Raw genomic sequence first — 26,761 nt, forward strand, 5'->3', positions numbered from 1 at the left:
TGAAATCGAGCCTTCAAGGGAGCAGGGAGCGAGCGAACAATGATGATTGTGCTACATAGTGCCATATATTACCAAATGCCGAAGGGGAGTGAAGAAGGAGTTGTTAAACGATTACTAAAACACGCCGCTGTTCTCCAGCTATGAGGTTGGTTGCCCATACACCCCTACATTACAGCCAGATCATCAAGCAGTGGTTGTGCAGAATCGCTGCCACGACAACTACAGAATAGTATGTGCTGTAAACCAACGATTGTTTTCCTGAGACAGGTATTACACTGTAAGGCATTTTTCAACAGAGATGTTTTTGGTTGTTCTTCTCACTTGCTATGAACAGCTTCAGTAAAAGGGATGATGAATCATCACAGTTATCAATTTTCTGTTGACCAACAGGTCTTGAGCAAGTGAGAGCAGCTATGGCAACTCCCAAGGGGAGGACTGTGGAGGAATACATCGGAGGGAAATAGAGAGCAATCTGATTGCTGCAGCGGCTGTTTGATTTTGTTTTCACTGACTTTCATTCACTGTCAGTCAGATGATAAGTAATATATCTGCACAGCTCAAGACGCCGAAATTGTGCTGTGCTGCTGGATTGTTACTGACACATCCCCTCACTGTGCCTTTCCCCTGACTTTGACAAGTCATGTTTACAATGACTCAAGGCCACCGAGTGAAAATGCCACCTCCCCTCTATGCACCATCTATCATGAAAACAGAGCTGCCAGGAATGTTGGTATTTTGTCCATGTTATTACAACAGCAGGTGCAGAGTAATATACAGCATAATTCACATATCATTGCATAATTTGAGTTTTGATATAAACTGAGAAAATGTACAAAAATAGACTAATAGATACACAGTAGATGTTTTGATGTTGGATCTTATAGGTAAATAACCTGTGTTTTCTCATCAGTTTCTTGGAACATATTTGATTAAAGGCTGCAGTTGCAAATTCAGGTGACTGAAGCCTGATTTTGATGATGTTAGACAATCATCAGCTAGTGCTGTTCAGAGTATTCAGATCACGACTGATCAATTAAAGCATATGAAATGCTAACAAAGTTGTTTTTATATTTTCTGTTCATTATATAAAAATGGAAATAAATAATACAGTATTTTAAAAAAAATGTGTACTGTCTAGTACATGAGAGATGAATGGAAATTCTAAAGAATCTTAAGTTGCATGCTTTGTTACATCCCATTACAACACGAAAAAAAAAATGTAGCTACAACAACTGATGCTTTTGGCCACTGGAGGGTTGTGAAAACAAGCTGTAAACACAACACTGACATAGTGTGACCTTAAGTTGATATTATTGATTATAGTGGTTGTTAGCAAACGGGACAGATTTTGAATTATTTTTTCTGACATCTGAAAAAAGTGAGCAGTATATTCACCATCCTTTTAGCTCCATTATGCTCATGGCCAAACTAAAAGAAAACCTGGCTCTTTAGATACTATACGCTCCACTATGTTCACCAGCTGTCTGCTGCGGCTGAAAACAATGAGATGAAAGCTGTAAAGCCCCTTAGAGCTCGTCATGTGATTCATTGTTAATATAATTATATTGATTTCAGCTATTTTAAAAATTAGTATCTTTCTATAATAAAGTTACCACATAGTGCTTATGATGTATAATCTTGCCAGCCCAGTCCAGAGCGCCCATTAGCTTAGCCTTTTAACGGTAAGCATTAACAAGCACAGTGAAGAATGCTTGCCATGACCCACCGTGTAGGGTCTTTTCAGACCGCTATAATGCCAATCTTAAACAATGGCAGATAGTCCTTGATTAAGCTTGTGCCTATAAGGGGGGCTGGATTTGATGGCACAGGAGTGTGGGATCATTTGCATTGATTATGTCACACTCTTGTTATAGAGAGCCAATCGCTGAGAATTAACTTCAGTTCCGGAACTCTAATCATTTTTAACCATCCTGCTGAAATGAAGGCAAGAGTGATCGATATGACTTCGACTGATTCCATGTGGGGGTCGCTCCACTTCTTATCTCCTCTTCTAACAGAATTGACGGATGAATTTAACAAGAGGGGCACTATCAGCCTCGCCAAGAATAGAACGGCTAAACTATCTGCGGCCTTGCCTGCATGGTTTCAGCAGTATTGATGAATATATCACAGTGTGTTCAGTCGGTAGGAACCAATCCTCCTCCTGCTTTTCTTTTTTAATGACTGATTTGGTTAGATCTCTTCCCATGGAGCTGGGTGTGATGACCCAAGGTAAGCTGCATTTTCACTTGCAGATTAGCGTGCTTTTGAATGGAAATGCTCTCAATATGGAAATGCATTGATTCTGTGTAATCTGGTTTGGGTCATGGGTGCTGTTATAGCTCAGTAATCAAGTTGGATGCTGCATGTGTGGTGCAGTATGTGACAAATTAGCTAGAGCAAAGAGAAATTCATTTACTTCACATTATACTACCTCATGTAGAAACTTGCCTCAAGCACCTGTCTTTTAAAAGACTCTGCGGAATCGGGGTGTGGGCAAACCATTCCATAGTTTTAGTGCAATAGCCTCAAATGCTGGACCACCACAGGTCTTGACATGGGTGCGTGAGACTGACAGCAAATTTAGCTTATTTGACCTAAGAGAGCGAGATGATGAGTAAACGTAATTCAGCGACATATGCAGGAGCCTGACCGTGCAATGCTCTGTAAGCAAGAGTGAGAATTTTAAACTGGATCCTCTATGCAACTGGGAGCTAGTGAAGAGATCTGCATAGGGGTGATGTGAGACCATCTTTCTGACCTAGTGAGCAGTCTTGCGGCAGCGTTCTGGTTTGCCTGCAGACGATTAAGAGCAGACATACTGAGTGAGGAAGAAAGCGTTACAGTAGCTAATGTCAGATGAGGTGAAGGCATGAATTAGCATCTCTAGTGCAGTAGTTGAAACTACAGATCCCAGTTTAATGATGTTTTTTAAGTGGAAAAAAAACAAGATCTGGTCATCTCAACATGGGTGTCAAACCCATGAAGGGTTATCAGATATTACCCCTAAATCACAGAGTTGGAGTGTGCAACGGAAGCAAGAGGCCCAATACTCATGGGGGCTATCTTTTCTGGAGCAACTACTAGAACCTCTGGATAGCAGACCATTTTTTACAGCTCACTGCTGATAAGACAGTCACTAATAATGTTAGGACAGTCTAGGAGCCTGGATAACCTAAAAGCCGTAGTAGGTTTGAATGTATGAGAAGCAGTATTGATTCTGTTCATGATTTGTCTCAAGGGACCCAAATAGAGAGGATAACAGGGGTCCCAGACCTGAGCCCTGTAGGACATCACAAGACAGTGAAGGGGAATTAGACACAAAGTCTCCAGTAGAGACGGTGAAACGTCTGTCAGTGAAGTCTGATGGAAACCAGTCTAATGCTATGCACTGTGTGCCCACCCAGGGGTCAGGGTACCTCTGAATCAGAATATGAACGCAAAACTGAGGTCAGGAAGTATGAACTCAGATCAATCACCTGCATCAGAGGACAGTAGAATTACCCTTATAAACCCACAGAAGAGCAGTGTCTGGTGATGATTGGCTACAACCTTCTACAAAAATGGAATTCAGATAGAGGCCTATAGTTCTTGGGCAAAGCAGGGTCTGATTGAGTGTTCTTGCATATGGGCTAGATAGTACGCTTAAAAAGAATACCACAGAAAAAAATATGTTAATGTAGAGAGCAATAGTGAATAAGGTTGAATAAGATCTTAGGATTCTTTTTTGGAGAAGAAATTAAGTTAGCAAAGGAGTTAGCTTTCTTTGCTAATGCATTAAGAAATATTGGATACCTTTGAGATGTGTGTGATGCACTTCTGGCCCAGTAGCTTTCCACCATCAACTGAGAGTGTATGAACAAAATCGATACTTTTGTTATGTACAGTGAATCCTACCCAAACGCTGAAAAAAATATGCCCCCACCCCACATGTCCTGTCAATCTAATAAAAAGGGATCCAAGCTGATAAATAAAGGTCAACATGGTAGCCCTACTACGGCCTTCCCTACCTAAATCACAGTCATTCAGCTTAGTTTCTTTCAACCCCCCCAGCAGCGGCCTGTGTTTGAAAGTTTTTACAGAGCAAAATAAACACAGTGGTGTGTATACTGCATTCCATTAAGTGCCACAGTAGGATAGCATGCACCAGGACTGTGGGAAGCCATACTGAAAAACACTATTATTAATATAACTTACACCTTTCCTCTACTCGGTTGCCTTTGAGACTTTTATATTTCATAAGGTTGTTGCTTTTATTTTATTTCATATTTTCCGATACAGGTCAGGACCAATTTGCCAGTGCATTTCTGTCAGCCATCAATGATTGAATCATTTTTCCACTTTGAAGTGAAAGGTACTGTATCTGACCCACTGCCCATGCTGTGTTCACCTCCAGCAGGAGTGTTCAAAGGAAGAACATCCTCCATGGCTGATGGCAGTGATGGCTGTAGCAGCGCCTGAGGTTTACAACTCTTGCACAAAGCCTGGAGTAACACAGCTTCCCTTTACTGCAGCTGGTGGGCAGAATCTCTGCTGTTTGGAGGTGAAACAAGTATAAATGAAATCCAACTAAAACTACTGCAGCTAAAACAAACCATATTGATCCTATGGCACTAGTTCTTGGCTATAGTCTACATTTTCTATTGTTGATTTGATGTGTCAGTGTGCACATTTTCTATTGGTTTGGAAAATGTCTGTTTTTATGGCCTGTTGCTCCCAATTTTAACCCAAATTAGGATTAAAATAATCAAAACATTAAAGGATAACTTTCGTTTTTTACAACCTGGACTTTATTTGTAGCATTAAATTCAACCATTTAGACACCCAGACAACTTTGGTGGCATTTGGAGTCGTTTTGAAGAAATTAGCCCCAGAAGAGCGGCGCGTATATCCGTATAATGCGAGTAATTGGGGCACCCGTGCGTAGCCTCTATAAACGCATAATCTGCGACGAAACTCGTTCATATTCCAATATTTTGTTACGATATGCTGGTGCTATTCCCCTCTGAACCCGTGGTGGCAAGTTATCAACATCCAGTGTCTCTAGACAACTACTTCTGACGTGGATGACGTCATTTTCGAGCGCCGCGTGCTGCGAGCAACCAGCCACAACACGGCTAACTCTTTAGCTGTAGTTTGCGACTGTTACTTTTCACAAAATGGATGAATATTTTTCCGACTCTGAGGTGGTGGACGATGACTTTGTTTACGATGGACGTAAACACGTGCACAGACGAGGAGCTCGTTGAAAGGAGGACGCGGAGGCAGAGAGAGGAACAGCTGGCCATACAACAACAAACGGCTGCTCGTCCACGAGTAGACGGTAACTGGTGGTGTTCTTGTGGACAATGTTCATCGATGACAACAGAGGAGGAATGCCTCTGTTGCTCAGAGTAGGACTTGCGGCCAGGAGATACGCGTCTGGATGTGTCAATAAATGTCTGTATCACAACACTGGAGGATTTCCGCGCAATGATAAACTTCTGGCAAACAAAACCAAACCAAGGCAAATAAACAATCTATACATGTGTGTAAGATACTTACTCAATCGAAAATTGCCCATTTGGTCCTGCAGGCTTTGGCTGGGTCTTCAAGTTCACTTTAGGGACACGAAAGTCTCCACCACAGCCCGGTTTATCATTGCGTGGAAATCCTCCAGCGTTGTGATACAGACATTTATTGACACATCCTCCTCTGTTGTCATTGATAAACATATCCTCCTCTGTTGTCATCGATGAACATTGTCCACAAGAACACCACCAGTTACCGTCTACTGGTGGACGCGCAGCCGTTTGTTGTCGTTTGGCCAGCTGTTCCTCTCTCTGCCTCCGCGTCCTCCTTTCAACGAGCTCCTCGTCCGTGTACTCTGGCTCAAAACGGTGAGGACGTCCATCGTAAACAAAGTCATCGTCCACCACCTCAGAGTCGGAAAAATATTAATCCATTTTGTGAAAAATAACAGTCGCGAACTACAGCTAAACTAGCCGACCGCCGCAGAGTTAGCCGTGTTGTGGCTGGCTGCTCGCAGCGCGCGGCGCTCGAAAATGACGTCATCCACGTCAGAAGTAGTTGTCTAGAGACACTGGATGTTGATAACATGCCACCACGGGCTCAGAGGGGAAAAGCGCCAGCATATCGTAACAAAATATTGGAATATGAACGAGTTTCGTCGCAGATTATGCGTTTATAGAGGCTACGCACGGGTGCCCCGATAACTCGCATTATACGGATATACGCGCCGCTCTTCTGGGGCTAATTTCTTCAAAACGACTCCAAATGCCACCAAAGTTGTCTGGGTGTCTAAATGGTCGTATTTAATGCTACAAATAAAGTCCAGGTTGTAAAAAACAAAAGTTATCCTTTAAACATGGATTCAACTGAATAAGAAAAACTAATGTTCTTTAAAAAATGTTCAACATAATAAATCCTGTTGCTGCGCGCACTTTGTTAATGCTTTCATCAAATGCATTTACGCAGATGGTACACAGTGTTATCACATGTGTTTGGGTGCACTGGTTCCATTTTCTCTGTCCACGAGATGTTCGTTTTTCTATCTATTTAATACTCATTTACTTATCAATCTTATAGGCTAAGTAAAAGCACCTGGATGGTGACACAGTTTGTTTTACTCGGGATTGATTTAGTGTGGTGCATAGGTTAACAAGATCCCACTGCGGCAAGTGATGAAGGACACTTATTAATATCACAGCATGTGCAGGCCTGGGGAAGAGGGGCGCTCATCGTTTTTCCAAGCCGTCTGCCATCCTACAGCGTCGGTGCAGAGAGGCAGAAAAGGCTTATTTACCACTTGTCCCTCAGGTTTTGTGACATTTTCATATCAAACATAGCCTTTCCCCTCGCTCTCCTCTCTCCTCAGATAGCATTAGCATTGTCAACTGGACAGGTGTAACACAGCACATCATTCCACATTTCCCAATAGAGTATGGTGAGTATATCCAGTAATTGCAAATATACCATTAAGAGTGTTTCGTCATCACAACCATTGCAACCATTGTGGATTTTAGCTTTCAGTGAAATGTGAGGCTTATATGGCAAGGCGAGTGATATAAATAAAGTGAGCGTGTGTGCAGCACAGATAAATTGTCGGCTATTTGGTCAGGGGGTTACTGATGGCAGAATATCATCAGCTGATGAACATATTGTCCCCAGGGATACATGTGTTAGTGTGTGTGTATTTTTCTTTCAATTGTTCTGATGGTACACCACCTGTCTCACCAACAGTTGGCTACCTTCGCATTCGGCATGCACATATTAGCATTCATTTGGAGATTCAGAAAATTTCGGGCACCTGACGACCCTTTAGTTCTGGTTGATCATATATTGGTCTTAAGCTTTTTGCATGCTTCACTATGCAGCTTCCTGCTGCTGGAAACTGGTTTGATCAGGATTGCAAGACTGGACCATCTAGTAAACAAACATAATTTACCATATTTTCCTATAAAGTCAAAGGCAGAATGAGTAGGATTTAAAAAAAAAAAAAAAATCTCACACAAAATGTTTCCTCTCAGTCATCACTTAGGACCTGCTAGAAGTGTGCCGAGTGTATTTATCTGCAGAGATCTTGCCCCTCCATCCTGTATTTTCTTATTTTGTTGTGTTCGGCATGTTTCTGGGCATCAACCTTTGAGCAGCCAATAGCAGCGCGTAAAGTGTGAGAGCTGGACTCACACCCTAAGCCTGTCTGCCAGACAGCCTTTGCAACAGGTGGATAACTTTGTTAACTTTGTTGCAGTTCGTTGGGTTTTATTGAGGAAAATATCATGTTTTGGGTTAAAATGATAAATCAGCGTGGACTTTTGGTTTCACACAAGACATGAACAGCAGTCCCTTTTCACACAGAGACGAGGTGTGAGAGTCTCCTCCTGTGTACTTTTCATTGAATCTCAACATTTCAGTGGCGATTATGCCTTTATATTTTGACTTTTATCTTTGGCTAATTGACCAAAAAGAGAAAAGCAAAATAATAAATACATAGTTCACTGTATTCCACCCAGTGATGAGATGTTGACAGTTTTTTTTGCAGTGTGCATTAACTTTTACTTTTGTTAATTGACCCTCCCAAATGACATTTTATTTCTTTTTATTTTCCTGCAGAGGTAATTAGTGAAATGAGGAATGTTGCTGTTTAACGAGAACAGGCCGCACAGCCGTGCTTGGGCAATGTGTTGATGGCTGAATTGTAAGCCCTGGACTGGCAAGAAAGCAGAGGAATTTTAACAGAAGCAAAGACAGAACGAAAGAGAAGGCGCAGGGGGGGTTGGTGGTGGTGAGAGAAATAATCATTGGGAGAGGAATGTGCTATCCATAGGGGCTCCTGCTAATTGCCTCGCTCATGAGTTTGTGGGACGTGCTAGTCGGCTACTGGATCTGGATCCAGCTCTGCTGCCTCAGGGGTGCTGGCATCTCTGCTCACCAGACGACAGCTCAGTTTGACACGGACTTTTTTTTCCCCCCTTCCTCCCAGCCATTGCAGCTTGCCTCCCCTAGAGGTTTCCCCCCATCAGAAGTGGCCTAGCTGTGATGGATTGGCATCCTGTGAGTGTCAAACTGCTTTATGGCTCTTTAATGAGGCGATCAGGCAGAGGGAGCCTCCGCTGCCACCGCCACTATTGGTGCTTCAATAGGAAATCAAAACAGGTGAAGTTTCATTATAGCTGCTGCTGTTCCGCGTCCACCTTCAGTGGCCAAAGTACTCCCACATAAAAACAAACACACACATATCTTCAGTGAGAGTGAAAATTTTGGTATTTCCATATGTCTTGCTTGCTTCAGTTCATATTTTGTGTAATGGACATTCACTTCTCAAGTGATTCGTGGGAATGCAATTCATTTCCAATTTTAATGTATGTAATGAGTTTCTGGAATGAGAATTCTATAAATAATCACAAAACCTTAACAGAAATTGTATTATTCTCAGTTTCCATTCAAATACAGGCCCATATTGTATGTTCGTATGTATTGCATAAATTAAAGATAAGGCAGAGCAGATGTCTTCCCAGCTTCAATATCGCATTATTTTTGGAATTACATCATTAGCGAAACACCACAGAACAGCCAGCAGATAGCTTCATTAAATAATGATGTTACAGCTCACAACAATCTGTTGGTTTAATGCATTCTGCAGTGACAAAACACCCACCCACACATGGCCACAAACACACACACACCTACCCTTTCTAAACATATATGTCTGCACACGTCCAGCCTACTGCCACACACACTCAAACACACACACAGTCACTCAAACCCGGAGCAAAGTGAACCCCGTTGACAAAGAAATGCTCCAATTATGCACAAAAGAAGATACAGAAGTGAGCAATTACTCAAACTGTGCCAGCTGTCACAACAGTAATATGGCTGTGCATATGCTGTATTCCATCAATCAAGAGACTGCCATGTTTGGCTCAGCGCACAGCTGTAGTCTGGTGACTGGTGAAAATAATCTACCCTGATAAAATTAGTCACAACTTGAAAGCAAAATATACGTCTGTTTATTGCAAACAACAAATGTGAAAATAACGTATTGAGTGTATTTTTAATTTTAGTTGTTTCCGCCAAGCTGGCCAGCAGAACAATCTAGCAAGCAAGTAATGTGACAGTTAAAACTTATTATTATTATACTCATTGTTGTTGTTTTTTTGTGGCACATGCTGTAAACATTAGATTTTTCCTGCATAGAAATGTGTCACAAAACAAAACAGACTACCCCATTTTTACCAGTTACCAGTTACCAGAGGTTGGCTACAGTTAATAACAGGCAGGTATCATCAGTTTTGGTTTCCTAGCATCTTTACATGCTAGGGCATTGGGTACTAATTAGAAATCAAAGTATTTAATTTTTAAGTGTTTAATTTTTTACAAAATCCAGATGTGGTGGCGAAGCATTGCCATTTGTCTCTTCATTCATCATGCACATTGTCCTTAATTAAAAAACATCATATACCAATAGAGCTGCAGAGTAGATTATGGTGCAACATGGCAGACTAAGGTAACGAAAACACAACTGTTCTTATTTGCAGGTGACTGTACACAATTGAAAACATAACTGTGAATATTACATTACATTTCTGTCAAAAGATCACACTAGATCCTACGCACTGGGCCTTTAAGAACTAGTATGATATATATAGAAAAAAAAAACCACATCAAAGGTAAAAGTAGTCAGGGGGTGTTGTATTGTTCTATATTCAATATAATTATAACAACATTACTACAGCATTTCAATATATTTAAGTGTATTTGTGTGTGTGTGTGTGTGTGTGTGTGTGTGTTTGTGTGCAGTTCCAGCTCTGATGATACCCCCCGCTGCATCTGCATTCAAGAATCAGGCCCAAGAGGATACACATTTAAAGCCAAGCAATGAGGAGAACGCAGATCGCAGTAGAGAGCCAGACTCCAGTGCAACTCCAACTCCGATGACACCCCCTGCTGAACCTGCATTCAAGAATCAGGCCAGGCAGGATATATATGTAAGATGTAGCTTTGAGAGGAGCTCAGAATGCCTCCCTCCCTTTTTGGCACGCCTCAATTTTCTTAAAGTCAGTATTCTCCACAAGAGAATGTCCCTAATAACTTCCTGTCAGAAAAGCTGCATTTGAATCAAAATGAACAGTCAATCACTGTTCATGTATCAATGGAAACTTTAGTCTGCATGTTGAAATATTTTCTTTACTGTATACCAATTTCAACATTTTTGCATGTCCAGCTCACCTGCTGCGACCGGACTCAAAGACTCTCTGGTTGCACTAGAAATGAAGTGAATTTAATTCACTGGTGGTCTACCTCTGTGGTCTATCTCTCCAGGTCTGTGGTATGAGACAGCTTGTTGCATGTTAGCTAGACACTGAAGAATCTCTATTGTCATGCTCACCTCTGATCACTTCCTTGATTCAGTGAGGAATCTATTACAGATGTGGAGCAGTAACAAAATGACAGTATTCTTGGACCAGATCATCCACAACACATGATTTTAGAAAACAGTATTTTCTAAATTTACTGGAATGACAAACCACAGAAAAAATTGTATGACTAAGTAACGTCTCAAAAAACAACTTTTTGTTGTATTAACTGAACTCCAGTATGTTTGCTCCTGCAGCTACTAAGCTAACAAGTTGAAAAAACAGCATCTAGGCTGTCTGATGCCTCATCCCCCCTTGATGAACTACTGCTTTATACCCACTAACTCTTGATTTAAATGATGAGGCTAGCATTATTACATATATGTTCAACAAATCATATTAACAGACCCAGACCAACAGCACAAGTCTCTGTTTAAATGCTTTATGAATCCCTTGTCGTGTCTGTGGCACCTGCAGGCCCATTTGTTCCATCTGAACACGTCATTTTTTTACTGTAAATTTTATTTTAACAACAGGTGAGTAATTCCCTGCAGATTAACACAATTCTGGTCATTTCAGTGAGTATTTACAGCACCAAGACAGTATATGTCACATTGACACAAAACACAATACACGGTCCATGCTGATTGTAATGAAGAAACATGTAACCCAGGGCAACAGTGTGGTTTGGTTTTTATTCGCGTCTGAATAACAGTGCAGATCTATGGCACAGAAGTATCAGTAAAGCATGTTAGTAGGATAAATCCATTATTGTTTTTGGTCTTTTCATGGAATTTATTGACAATAAGAAAAGTATAGGACATCACAAGCCTTTACCTTCATAAGCAAAATACCAGGATGTAAATAAGGGCAGCTCCTGTGACCATCATCTGGAGTTGGAATGACCAAATTATTTTATCTATTATGTATGCATCATTTCACAGTATTGTCCTCAATGTGATTATATACTACTATCGACAACAGGATACTTGAAAAAAGTGTTTCTTTGGTGACCTTCCACGTGTGTGACATGAAGCATTCACTTCTAATATATGCAGTTCCATGGCATGTGACTCATTCCAAATTCTAAACATAAACAGTTACAAGTCTCAGGTAAGTCCTTTTATCTTTACATGGCTAGACCATAAAATGCCAGACACATTTTGATTCTTGACTCATTCTTGTCATGCTTAAAGATGACTTATCTCCTTTGTCTTTTGTAGATTGCACTGGTGGTGAAGCTCCTAAGGCTTCAGCAGAAGAAACAGATCTGGTCTCAGGTGACTGCTGAAGACAGGATTAACATAATTTTGGACCAGAGCAAAAATACGCTGAGAGAACGGTGAGTTACAAAGAGACAAACAGACGGTCCATGACTACACCTTGTACCTAGGGTTGGGCGATATGACCTCAAATGTATGTCACAGTGCTTTTACAGTGTTTGTTTGTTTTTTATGGTGAAGGTATTATATTACATTATCATAAAAAAAACATCTCCATTCAAAACATGATTATACCTATTTTTACACTATTAAAAATGCATGTGTTTATTGGCTCCAAATAGGAATGAAAAATGATTTATAGACCTACATGCCTGTTAAGGTTGGTGGATCATTAAATGCAATGTGAACCCAACATATGTTATTTCAGAACAATAGTTAGTGTACCACAAGGCATGTGTATACAGTACATTCACACAGGGCAGCAACAGACGCAAATGTTGGGAAAGCTACTTGGAAAGTGTAGTGAGCTAAGATATCACTTACACTACATTAAATGAAGCTTAACCACACCAAAGCCTCCCCCAGAGAAATGTAGCGAGCTAAGCTACAGCAACATGACATCAAAGCTATTTTTAATACATTGAACAAAATTCATTCCAAATTAGTGTTATCTCAGTGATCAATAAAACTGTCAGTCAAACAGTTAGGCAGGTCAAAGATGTCAACTGCAAGTGCTTATTGAACGTTAAAATGTGATTTGTGCTCTCACTGCTCTAAAACCAATATGGTAACAAAAACAAACAAAGAAACAAATATATGTGCCACATAATAAGGAAAAGCAGGTGTTGAGAGTGTGTGCATGTTTATCTATGTGTGTGTGTGTGTGTGCGTGTGTGTGTGTGTGTGTGTGTGTGAGCACACCTGTACTTGCATTGGTATGCTCAATTTAGACTCAATTGCAAAATGCAAAAGTAGTCCAAAATTTCATAACACATCCATGATTAAAAGGTGTCATAACTTACTGATCCTTGCAGTTGTATTTGAGACTGCTCTGCTTTCAGCTCTGATGACACCCCCTGCTGACCCTCCAAGAATCAAGACAAGGAGGATAGGAACCAAGCATTGAGCAGAAAGAAGAACCCATCAGAGAACCAGACTCTGCGGTGGTACCAGCTCTGATGACACCCCCTGCTGAGCCTGTATGTATGAATCAGGACAAGGGGGATATATGACACCTCCCACTGACTTGCATTCAAAAATCAGGCCAGGAAGAATACAAATCTAAAGCCCAGCATTGAGGAGATAGTGGAACCCTCCACAAAACCAGACTCTGGGGTGGTTCCAGCTCCGATGACAACTTTTGTTGAACCTATATTCATGAATCAGGCCAAGGCGGATATATGATACCTGTTGAACCTGCATTCAAGAGTCAGGGTAGGGAGAATATACACTGCTCAAAAAACACTAAAAAAAACAAAAACTAGATCTGAATGAATGAAATATTCTCATTAAATACTTTGTTCTTTACATAGTTGAATGTGCTGAAAACAGAATCAAACAAAAAAAGCTACAGCACTACAGGCTGATCCAACTTTGATGTAATGTCCTTCAAACAAGTCAATGAGGTGGCGGATGGTCTCCTGAGGGATCTCCTCCCAGACCTGGACTAAAGCATCCGCCAACTCCTGGACAGTCTGTGGTGCAACGTGCCGTTGGTGGATGGAGCGAGACATGATGGCCCAGATGTGCTCAATTGGATTCAGGTCTGGGGAACAGGCGGGCCAGTCCATAGCATCAATGCCTTCGTCTTGCAGGAACTGCTGACACACTCCAGCCACATGAGGTCTAGCATTGTCTTGCATCAGGAGGAACCCAGGGCCAACCGCACCAGCATATGGTCTCACAAGGGGTCTGAGGATCTCATCTCGGTACCGAATGGCCCCCCAAAGAAATGCCACCCCACACCATTACTGACCCACTGCCAAATGTTGGAGGATGTTGCAGGCAGCAGAATGTTCTCCACAGAGTCTCCAGACTCTGTCACGTCATCTTGGTGTTCTCTGGCAAATGCCAAACGTCCTGCACGGTGTTGGGCTGTAAGCACAACCCCCGACTGTGGACATTGGGCCCTCATACCACCCTCATGGAGTCTGTTTCTGACCGTTTGAGCAGACACATGCACATTTGTGGCCTGCTGGATGTCATTTTGCAGGGCTCTGGCAGTGCTCCCCATGTTCCTCCTTGCAAAAAGGTGGAGGAAGCGGTCCTGCTGCTGGGTTGTTGCCCTCCTACGGCCTCCTCCACATCTCCTGATGTACTGGCTTGTCTCCTGGTAGTGCCACCATGCTCTGGACACTACGCTGACAGACACAGCAAACCTTCTTGCCACAGCTCGCATTGATGTGCCATCCTGGATGAGCTGCACTACCTGAGCTACTTGTGTGGGTTGTAGACTCCATCTCATGCTACGACTAGAGTGAAATCACCACCAGCATTCAAAAGTGACCAAAACATCAGCCATACAATCCGTTACCAGCATGCTGCCTGCCAACAAGCTGCTTGATGCTTCTCCATGTAAACTGTGATTCACAGCACATAAGTGCTATTGTGAACATTAAGAATTGTTTTCTGCAAATACGTCTCCCATCAGAACTGAGGTTTGGGTGGGGCCACTTTCAGTGGAACACTACTTTATATGCACAGCAAACCAATAAACTCCTTGCTCTACAGCCATAGTGACTCTGACACTTACTCTGTCACTCCACAGAATAGCCTCCCTAAAAAGCACAGCAAGTAGTGATTATGTAAGGTGGAAAGTGGGTTTGAAATTAATCATATCCTGCAGCCTGGTCCTATGGAACAAACTCAATCTCCCCAGAAGTGCAAACGCTGCCTGTCTAGCATGGCACCTATGCACTTAAACTCATTTTAAGCATTTTGATTGCTATTTGTCCATACTTTAGATTCTTATCCCTCCGCATGGCCACCAGAGGCTGACTCTCACAGCAGGCAGCATTAAAAAGGTCCCTAGGACAATTATTTATGTCAGCACAGTGCATTTGTAAAAGCCAATATCTCCAGTAAGTCCAAATAAAGACTTTTATAGCACTGGAATTTTTCCAGAGCCTTCAGACACCACTGAGCAAACTCCATCACCTGATGCTGCCACAGGATGTTATTGGCAATGGTTCAGTTGTTATCGTGCGACCTAAGTATGTAATTTTTTTCTATACGGTCACATGTTTTCACATTGTCTGCTGATGAGGACCACAGGATGTAGCTGAAAGCTCCAGAGGACACATCTAATTACAGTATGTCATATTACTTTACTTTTATTTGTACTGTTATGTGAAAGGCCTTGATGCTTTTGTTTATTTTTTGTCTTCTGAAACATTTGATTTACTTACTAAAAATGAAAACCTAAGTCATAGATCCAAATCTTTTGTTGATCATTAGTTGGTAGAGTGAGCACAGTAATTGATCAAGAAACCTGCTGCGTCCTCTCTTTCAGTATCAGTGGGAAAGATTAATTACATTTAAATGATGTCATCTAATAAGAAGAATCCAAGAATGTTAATTTCTAAACCACATTTGGACTCTACTTTAATGGTTTGTTGAGAATACATTTCATTTTACCAAGGAGCAGTTTGGACTAATGAATCTGTAACACTATTACTGATATGAAGCAGTTATGGCTTCACTGGAATACTTTATGCAAGTTAAATTCTGTACTTTGGACAATGGTTCTGCAGTGCTCTGTTATTACTGAGATGAGCCCTCCAACTTCGCTCATTTCCATCCAAATGTCAGCTTTGATTAATCACCTCAGTGAGAGCCCTCCACCATCTCATGCATCTGCCAAGACCCAGCACCACCACACAGCACACCAGCAGACTCTCAAATAGGGCCGTGCCCACTGGCAGACTCAGGACTGAGAAATTACAGTATGTGCTTCAGTACAGTGAGAGGATATTGGAAGAATGTCACCAGAGTTTCATCAAATTAAATCGTTTTTGCGAAGATATCAAGCGATTTGGAAGCCTACATTGAATTAGTCGCAGTCATGGCATTTCCTGAGATTGATTGACATTTCCGTCATGTGTCATGTCCCAATAAGTGTTTATCATTTTTCAATCAAATAACAAATTGAAAATCAAAGTTATCACAAGTTATTTTTCTGGCTGCCCTGGTGAAAGTGCTTTGATTGACGACAGTCTCGACAGTTAAATTCAAAATTGGTTTGGATGAAGTTGATAAGGTTTATAAAATGAATTCTGATGCAAGCTTTCATAATGGTTTTATTAAGGAGAATGAATTGCATGCAATATTTCATACACAATTATTAATAGAAATAAAGTGATAAACAATATAGGTGATGTATGAAGACACTTAATCTGTCAAACTTGTCTTTCAAAAATGATTTGTTTCGGTTCCGTTTTTTTTTTATTGATTATGCTTTATTACTGATGACTGATCGGGAAACAAAGATTAAAATCTCTCCATTATGCAGAAGGTTTGCTGATTTATGAAATATTTGATAGAAGTTATTAGTAGTAATATAGTTTTTAATAAACTTGACAAAATTGTGTTTCCCAGATCTCAGCATGATTCTAACAAGCTGTAATTACCCTTTAAAGAAGGGAATTCATGCAGCTTAAAACAACTTCTGCTCTATCCACCATCACGTTCTTGTTACTGACACCTGAAAAAATAATGTTGATGAAGTTAAAACTTTATAACTTGACTTTGCAACTTCACCTTATGGTTGACATTTGATTGTATCATTCCATGAATTGTGTATGTGACACCTTTCACATTAGACCGTTGAGCCTCTCATCAGAAGCCAACACATCAGTGTTCAGATTTGCAGTAAGGCTAAATTTATAGCCTTTTATGTCCAAAGCTGGCATCTGCTATTACATATGGGCCTGAGTGTCTGTAGACTTATAGGGGGTCATTCAATGTAAATAACTGTGCTTCATTGCAGGTTTGTGGTAAAACAACTTGCATTGTATCTGAAAACTTTTGAGCTTTAAGTCTAAATGAGATTCAGTCAGTTCTGAATGAAATGATGCACTCTCACCTCCAGAAAAATCTCTGTGGAGCATCCTGCATTCCCCGTGGTCATTCTCTACAGATGTGTACCAGTGACATTAAAGAATAAAAAACATAGTGTGGCAATCACAGCTACGTGGAATGAAGCGGGCCTTATGCATTCACAGGTAACTGTAGAGCTAATTACTGTCGGCTCTAACAGATGGTGCACTAGAGTAGATGCTGAGGAAGAAAATGTCCTGGCAAAGTTCCTGGATTGTTAATTTTTTTAAAATTACTGAATATTTTAGCCACCAAAGTTTTGCGGCTGTTCATTCACTACTTTGCGATAATAATCACTGAATGATAAAGCCATTATAATAGATTGAGTACACAAAATTGAAACACTCTCTGGTCAACATCAGTACGGTGGAAACAACAACACTGAGCATATAAATGCGTGAGTGCTGAATACTTAAGATTTACTTCAGTCCACAGTGAATTTTTCAAGAAACGTGTGTATATATATATAAATATATATATAGGAGCAGAGAATTAATCGTCTGTCTTTTTCTGCATTAACAAAAAACAATTCTTCTTTTAGCTTTATCGCTTATGATTAAAGACCATTGAATATACAGTCCCTTTGAGTTAGCGGTTCATTTATTTCTCTGGTATATGGCCACCTTATATATAGCACTGAATATATATGGGGATATTTCACAGACATTTGACCTGAGTGTGTGTGTGTGTGTGCGTGCGTGGTGTGTGTGCACGTGTGTACGTGCATGTGTGTGTGTGTGTGTGTGTATAAGTGTGTGCACGGGTATATGTGTGTGTGCAATTGAGTGCACGTGTGCATGTGTGTGTTTGTGTAAGTGCATGTGTGTGTGTGCATGTGTATGTGTGTGTGCGTGTGCGTGTAAGTGCACGTATGTGTGTGTGAGGGCTGACATGGAGACCACCACAGTAACAATGAACAGTAGAGCACAGTACAGGACCTGAACTGGATCTATCAACAATTGCTTGTACATGTGGTGTTTGATCATGAACGCCTCGGGAATGTGAAGGCACAGCAGACAGTGTGAAGTCACTGCTGTTACATGTACACTCTTACCTTTATAGTTTCTCTCATAGTATGTCCATTATTTCAGTCATTTCTGAAACCATTCCACATTCTGCTTTACACAGTTGAAACAGGATTAAAGCATGTCAGGACTCAGGCAAGTAAAATCAGACACTATAATATATAATAATATTAAAGGAAAAGGACTAAAATAACAATAATGATTAAAAAAAAGCTGTGCTGATAATCATAAAGCAGATATGTTGGACAAAAACAGTGGTGGTAGCACTGATAAAAGGCTTTTTCTGAAAAGAAGGTTTGTCGCTGATTCTGCAAGGCTCAGATCCTCAGACAGCGAGTTCCAGAGCTGAGGGGCTCCAACCGTAAAGGCCCGGTCACCTTTAGTCTTGAGCTGGGACTTAGACCTTCAGGCAGGGCTTTTCTGGCTGCTTCTGAGGCTGTGCTGTGGCTCACGGGAGAGCAGAAATTCAGCAATATAACTGGGAGCTAAACCACAAAGTGCTTTAAAGCTAATCAGCAAAATCTTGAAATCAATTCTGAAACTTATTGCTAAGCGTGAAGTCTCACCACTCGAAAAATCAGAGCGTTATTCGTTTAAAGCCTTAAAATGATCTATTACTGAATACCAATTTCAGCTGGTGTTGTGAATAATAACTGTCCTCTCTCAGGGGTAAAGACAGACATAATGTTGCAATTCCAACAAAAAGTCTGGGTGTTGAGGTGTGTATACACGTGTGTGACTTCAGCAGAAACCAAGCTGAAGCTAAAGTTTACATATTCTTTTCTGCCATCAATCCACATTGGTTTCTTTCAACCAAATAGGCTCTCTGTCCCTTAAACTAGCTTTAGCTGCCTAATCTTAATTGGTAGATACCAGTTGTAGCTGCACAGCAAGCACAAGTAATTATGACAAACTTCACACATTTAGCAAATAATGTTCAACAGCAGCATGGATTTGACGTCATGGTTCGGCCCGTCTGGCAGTGTTCACTCTCCTTTTACTTCTGTTTTTGGAAATATCTGGTTCTCTAGCTGCTAAATGCTCCACTACGGTTTGACGCTGGGCATACACAGCGTACAGTACAGAGGATTTATCAAAGCTTTTTCACTTAAAACAGCTTTAGCATCAGGACGAAACACTGATGAAGATTCGAGCCTCAACCAAATCAGTACCAGAAGGGATGTTAAAACCAAAACACAGCTGAAAGACACTAAAATGCTCTGTAGAGTTTTAGGGGGAACTAGCATCATCACTACAGGCGAACCCTTTAACATGATGCATTTAATCAAGTCGACTTTATTCACTTGCTGAACTGTATACGTGCAGGACCACGGTGACTCTGACACCGCAGCCCTTCATGGAGCATCAGCACGCCATCAATCAGTCAGATTTTAAGCAGGTCCAGTTCCCAGACTGCTTCTTTTGAATTGAACACAGGGATACATTTCTATGGTATTGCAGAGCTACTTCCTGGTTCATATCTCAGCGCTTGCCGTGGTTATGTGTGCATGCCATTTTGTCATTCAATGGATGATTGAAATGGGCAGTCTGGGAACATTCAACCTCATTTTCCCTTTCGTATAAGTGTTTTACATAACTGGATTAAAACCACTTAGAAAACACTTTTTGATTCCAGCGCCGTCACCATGCAGCCCATGCATGCCCTGTGTAGTGGTCTCACTGTAGCTCTACATCTCAGCAATTAATCTGCTAGGTAAAGTGTTATCGTGACACAGAGGAATGATAGCAAAAAATAAGACCCAGGCTGCAAAACAACAGAACTTTCTTTTTAATACTTGCTCAGGTGGTGTGGCCCTGAGACAGTGATAAAACCTTTCAAACAGCTCTAAAGAGCACTAGAAGCTACTTTTTTAATTACAATAACAAAACAATACGCCACCCACTTTTGGCTTATCACTGCTTGAGCCTCTCTGATGTTGAAAATGCCTTCAAGACTTAATGGACTGTGGTGGTAAAGAGCTTTAAAATGATCCATTAATGGAAACCAGAGACATTTTGTCTCCTTCTGTCAAATGCTATACCAGCAGCAACAGAGTAATTCTTAGAAAAGACATTCGAATGCATCATGTCAGGAAGGAGAAGTCTGAAGTTTGGTGTTGTTTTGTTTTTGTATGTGCTGCTCTTGAATACTAAAACTTGCCTTTCAGAGCAGTATATCGCTAAAAGAGGGACATCTCTCTTTAAAATAAGGCTGCAGTTTCCATCAACTTGCTACATAGGAAAGAATCTAAGCACTAAAGGAACATCTGTTGATGCTGTGCGACTGCGCGTTCATGCCACAGTCCTCTCTGCACTGGAAGTCCCAAAATACATCAGAAATTCTCAGAGGCCCAGATCAATCAAGCCCACCAAAGTGCCCAAATGTCTGACACATCCCCATCCAGTCCTGCTTTTCTAACGGCGTTCCAGCTGAGCGCCGTGTAAGCGTTTAAAGCCCTCACATGTTAAATGTCTGCAGCGCATCCCCACTTTATGATCCGAGGATGTTGTTAAATTTCTCAATTGGCGTCTAATTAAGACTCATCTGAAGCAGCTGAGGCGGGATGGAGAAGTAGGTCAAGCAAAGAAAAAAAGAAACACACCACAGCCTGGTCAGATTCAGCAGATGCTCCGATGAAACTGTGAAGTTTACGAGAGACATTAACCTCGCGGGTCGTGTCAGCTGACTCAAGTCGTGTTAAGTGGTGTGGTTTCAGGTAAATGAAAAGATAATATGTAAGAAGAGAGCAAGTGGACACTTAGCACTTTAAGAACAGCTTCAGACAGGATTACCATTGACAACTGGTTGCTGCGGACAACACAAGATGCTGTTTATATGCTATATTTTCCTTTTACAGTAAGTTGGCACAGTGCAGCAAACGGTATTCAGCTACTGTGTAACTTTGCAGCTCTTGTTACTATAATTCTATCATTCTGTAATACTTACACAGACTCATTTGCAGTTCTGCATTGTATTGCTGTGTATTTCTTGGTCAAAAGTTCATTTTTTCAGATAATTTAGTTTAATTTGGGATTTTAGATGCTGTGCATTTTTCATTTTCAGCTACAATGCTCTAAGAGCACAGGCTACTTCAAGCAGCACAATGCTGCAGGCAACAGGACTATCAGATAGTATTGCTAAAGTTTTTGTCTGTTAAAGTGGACATTTTTTGGCAAATAGCATAAACATTTTATTTTCTTATAAACGTTAAATTACCAGCCAGTGGTGCAGCTACCTAACACTGTGCTCACAAGAAATGGTAGCTTGCTTACCTCAGTGATCACTGTCTGAAAACCTTCATGTTATACTCCTGAAGCAATCATCATGTTAACAACAAGTAACTTTATGTCCACCCTCAAACTCTGCTACGAAACTCCATTCCAGAATATTTCAAAGAGGAACTGAGGGCTGCAAGCCTTGTGATTATGTGGTGCATGATCTGGACCTGTGTGGACACTGTCTGTCCACCACTCTGAGTAAAATGGGCAGCCTTTGAGTAGCAACTGTCAGACTCTCTGTCTGTAGTGGAAAGACAGTGAGTCCCGTGGTGCTTTGACAGTCACTAGAAGCACATCTATGTCTGTGACGATTTTGCATGGTCAGGAAATACAGAATTGGGCACAAATGCACACGGAGGAAGGCAGCAGGATGATTTTAGTGATTAATTGATGCAGTAACATACTGGCAGGTACATGTAGGTAAGTAGGCAGACAGGAACGGGCCCAGGTAAACATGCTGATAGCAGATGCTTGAAACCAAAGCAACATGGATAAACTGGCAGAGTATGAGTAGGAATGGGCTTGTTAAATATCTGCAGGAGTGATGAGGGAGAGTGGAAACAGGTGAGCGGGGAAAGTCGGGTGACTGAGACTGGAGGGAAAGGGGTTATTGTAGGTGAGGAGAGAGTGGATGGATGTGAGGATGAGAAGACTGGGACAGAAGAAAAAGTCAGAGGGCATCTGGTGGACAGGACGTGAATGGCAACAAATGTGTTCGAGCAAGTGGGAATGTGGCTGAAAGGAGAAGGGCATATAGACTGACTGTGACAAGGCTTGCTAATGTTACCAGCAGCTATTTCAAACCGGGCTACGGTCAGCCAGCTTCTTCTGCAAATCCAAGCAGTCACATACAAGCTAATGCTGATTAGAAGACAGAGAGCGAGTGGTAAAATAACACATGAATGGAAGCAGAGCAGAGGAAAATATTACCTGTGAAGTTAATTGTTTAGCACTAAATGTGCTGCATAAACGTGAAGCGGTGCAATGAATCCCGCCTCCACTGACTATGAGTACTCTTCATTACACCTGAACAACCAGGTTGTTGAGATGTCGTAGCTTTGTAACTTATAATTAACAATAATTAATAATTAATGTTGCCCCAGACTACACATTATCACTCCAACTTCGTCACATATGCACGCGTGGCATCACTTTTTAAGGTGCTGGGTTCCCCTTATGTGTATATTTTCAATGGGCAGGGCAACATGGTTGTCAGCAATAGTAAATATGAAACATCTGCTTACACTATTGAAATGAAGCTTGCTGAGAACAATAAAAACTCATTAACATAAAATGGTCAGACTTTGGTTAGTTAGTTATGTACATTGCTACTACATTACGTTTTATGTGTACAAAACAATTTGCAAAGGAAATCAGCAGTCACTTTGAGGTGATTTTCTTTTGTCCCAGACTCGAACCTCAGTCTCTTGGATGGACAGAAGTTCTGTGCTTGACACATTCAACCACCCCAGCCTCCTCCAGAAGTGGACTTTTCCAGCTCTTTCATCATTTGAGAGGTTGGGAGTGAGGAAGGGCTGTCTCTAGAAGCAGATCAGACTGCCCTGCACATTGAACATTTTTAATAAGAGTGTGCGCACCAAAGGATAATTGAGTTATTCCATGCAGTGGAAACATACCATAAGTGGAAAGGTCACATGTATTAATAGCAATTAATGACAACAAAAATCTATGTGATTTTCATCACGGGACGTAAGAGTGATGGAATTTCCCCTTTATGGTCTTTATAGTACTTTTAAAACCAATTATTCTAATTATGTGTCACATCAATTAGTTGTCAATTGTCATTGATTTATTAAGGTTTTCTGTATTTTTTGTAATAAAATTTTTAAAACAATAGTATTTTTTTTAGCACATACTATTATTGCAAAAACAACAATAACAAAATGTATATATGAGTCAGATTTTTTTTTTTTTTTTTTTTGCTGTAAATCACCCTGTAAAAATTTCTGTTGTCCCAAGGTAATGATTTTTTTTTTTTTTTTTAGAACAGTTAATATATTATCCACCATAGCCACCGTATCCTTATAAATAGGTTGGTCTAGTTTTTCATAGTAATTAGTATCATTTAATTGTCTCTCCACCTCAAAGACATACTGATCGCGGTCCATTATAACAATGAAAGAACCCTTATCTGCTGGCTTAATAACAATATGCTTAGTGTTAAGCAACTCCCGTAATGCAACCACCTCCCCCGGCGATAAGTTATGAGCTTCACATATAGGTTTACTGTTTTCATAAAACTTTTTAAATACCTTTTTATCCTTATCTATTAAGCTATGAATTTCCTCTGGGATCTCATGAGACTGTGGCACCCAAAGTGAAGGTGACATGAAGGGCCTGCGTGTTTTATCCTGTGAATTTCTGAAATATTATGCCAATTTAAGCTTCCTGTGATAACCCTGTAAATCCCATTGAAATTGTAGTTTTTGTCCCCTGCCCAGACCAATGGTGGGAACAAAAGTCAGCCCCTGTTGAAGTAAATCATATTGTACCTTAGACAATGAAAAGTTTTTAGCCAAAACAATAACAGATTGGCCAACAGACTGGTGTCCTATATGAACCCTCTCACAGACCGGATTCAGAGGGCTATGGAGTTTAAAAAGGACACCCAGTGCGTGAACATGTCCCTACCAGTCTCTGCCGTCCAATGGATGTCATCTACCTCTGTGGCAAACTGGTCATCCGGCAAGGCAGGAATGTGGGGAACATTCCTCATCAGATACTGGTTCAAGACGCGTAGGTTCTCCTTCTCCCCCTCTGGAAGGTTGGATGAGAAATTCACCAGTGGGACCCAGATCTCTGCGAAGGGGAACTTCTTCCTCGTAGATCTGATGGCTCCTTGAACCGTCTTCACTGTAGTCTCCTTGGATTTGTTGGACCTGGCGTTGATGCCGAATGCCAACACCACCTTCGCCAGTGTGATGTCTTTTGGAGGCCACGTCTTCTCCATCAAAGCCTGATGCAAATTCTCATTGAAAAAGTCTGGCAGTTTACTGAGGTTAAAGTCACCCATAATCAACCATTTTCGTGATACTACTAAGGACCAGTCAGTTAGCTTCCTCTGAGTATTAATGTGGCGTCTCTTGGAAAATGTTCAGATGAGTCCTCAAAAATGTCATCATTGTCCGGCTCCGCAGCTGCCTCTTTATGGACCTGGACAACCGGCTCCGGAGACCATGCCGCACTACCTGGCGTGTCAGGGGATGAGTCATACAGTATCGGTGACAGCTGTCCTACTAGGTCAGTGTCAAGACGGTCCATGTTGGCCGTCGTCTCTGCATGTGTGGAGTCTCTGAACTGGAGTCTCCATAATCACTCGGTCGTCGGCCTCCTCTTCTCCCTCCAAAATCAGGTCCTCGTCATGTCGCAGCACCACCCCCCGGGGTCTCCTCCCTCCACGCTCTCTGGCTTCTAGGGGGCTTGCAGCTATTTGGGAGGGACTGTACCAGTCATTTACAGGAGGGTCAGTCATTGTCACTACTGACAGTGTAGGCTTAGGCCGCTTTGGTTTAGAGGCTTTAGGTGAGCTGTCTGATTGGAAATGGGGGGATTGTGACGGTTGGTGTTTCCGGTGCTCTTATTTTTATTTGCCACTTCCGGTGTTGCTGTCTGTGTGCGCTAACTTTTCCCTTATCTCCTGAGGCTCCCTTCCCCCCCTGCGGCGTCGAGGAGTGATTGGTCACACCTGGATTCACTTCCGAATCAGGACTGCTATTTATACTCTGCGGAGACGCTCCTCGACGCCAGAGTATACTACGTCGTTCCGTGGTACCGGTGGCTTCACGTCTCTCTAGTGGTAAAACCTTTTGTGATCTCGCTTGTGAACTTTCCGTGTGGACTTACATTGTTTCTCTTTTGTTTGTTTTCCAGTGCCTCCTGCGCCCACACAGCCCAGCACTCTCGGAAGCCTTTTTATGTTTGTTTGGACCACGTGCCTCATCGCCTTCACCCTTACGTTTTTGTTCGTGAAAATAAACACTGTGCAAACCTTCTCTGTTTCCGCTTTTGGGTCTCCCTCAGAGTACACGTCACAGAATACTCTGGCCAAAGAATGGACCCAGCGGAACCGGACCCTATTCGGACTGCCCTTGCCCACCAAGGACAACGTCTCGGTCAGCATGAGGACATGCTGCAAGGAGTTCTGGAAACCGTTCAAACTCTCAGTGCTCAAGTCCGCGACCTCTCCACGCAACTCAGCCGCCCGGACAACCGCGGTGCTCCTTCCCCGGTGATCCCCGCCACACCAGCACCGCCCCCAGCACCTACCTCCGCCCTGGCCGCCCCTCAGTCTGGTTCACTGCGTGAGCCCCACGTGCCGGCTCCTGAGCCGTTCTCAGGTGAGGTTGGAAGTGCCGGGGGGTTTATTCTACGTTGCTCGCTAGTTTTTGATCAGCAGCCCCTTAGTTATCCTTCTGATCGAGCTAAGATTGCTTATTCGGTTAATTTATTACGAGGTAGGGCAGCGCAATGGGCTACCGCTCTGTGGGAACAGCAGTCACCTATTCTTTCCTCTTTTGATAGTTTTTCTAGTGAACTGGGTAGGATTTTTGACCACCCCCGGCAGGGACAGGAGATAGCCAAACGCTTATTTTCGCTTCGTCAGGGCTCAAGGTCAGTGGCTGATTATTCCATAGATTTCCGCATCGCAGCGGCGGAGAGTGGGTGGGGGGAGCTAGAGTTAAGGGGAGTATTTTTACAGAGTCTTTCCAGTGAACTTAAAGACGAATTGGCCTCCAGGGATGATTCTGATTCTTTAGAAACTTTGATTTCTTTAGCCATTCGCATAGATAATCGCTTATGGGAGCGACAGAGAGAGAAATCTCTGACCCGCTCTTCTCGTGTATTTGAATCAACCCCCCGTGTACTCCCTCCAGCTAGCCTCATTCCCAGCTCTTCTCCTCGCCCCACGGCCACCGCTCCTTCCACACCTTCCCCCTCGGAGCCCATGCAGCTTGGTCGAACCCGCTTACACCCCAGTGAACGACAGCGCCGCTTCAACCAAAGACTGTGCATCTACTGCGGTCAGGGAGGTCAGGCTCACCTGTGACGGAGAGCGCACTGGTGAGTCAGACTTCCCCCTCTTCTAGCTCTCCCTCCCGCTTTACGGTTCCCTCGTGTTTGCTCTGGGGCCGCGACTCTCTACCTTTAAAAGTATTGATTGACTCCGGAGCAGATGAAAGCTTTATCCATGACGAACTTGCCACCCAACTTAAATTGCCCCTGGAGCCGCTGCCTCTCCCTAGAAATGTAACCGCCT

The sequence above is a fragment of the Chelmon rostratus genome, chromosome 4 (assembly GCF_017976325.1).
Source record: "Chelmon rostratus isolate fCheRos1 chromosome 4, fCheRos1.pri, whole genome shotgun sequence".
Classification (NCBI taxonomy): domain Eukaryota; kingdom Metazoa; phylum Chordata; class Actinopteri; order Chaetodontiformes; family Chaetodontidae; genus Chelmon; species Chelmon rostratus.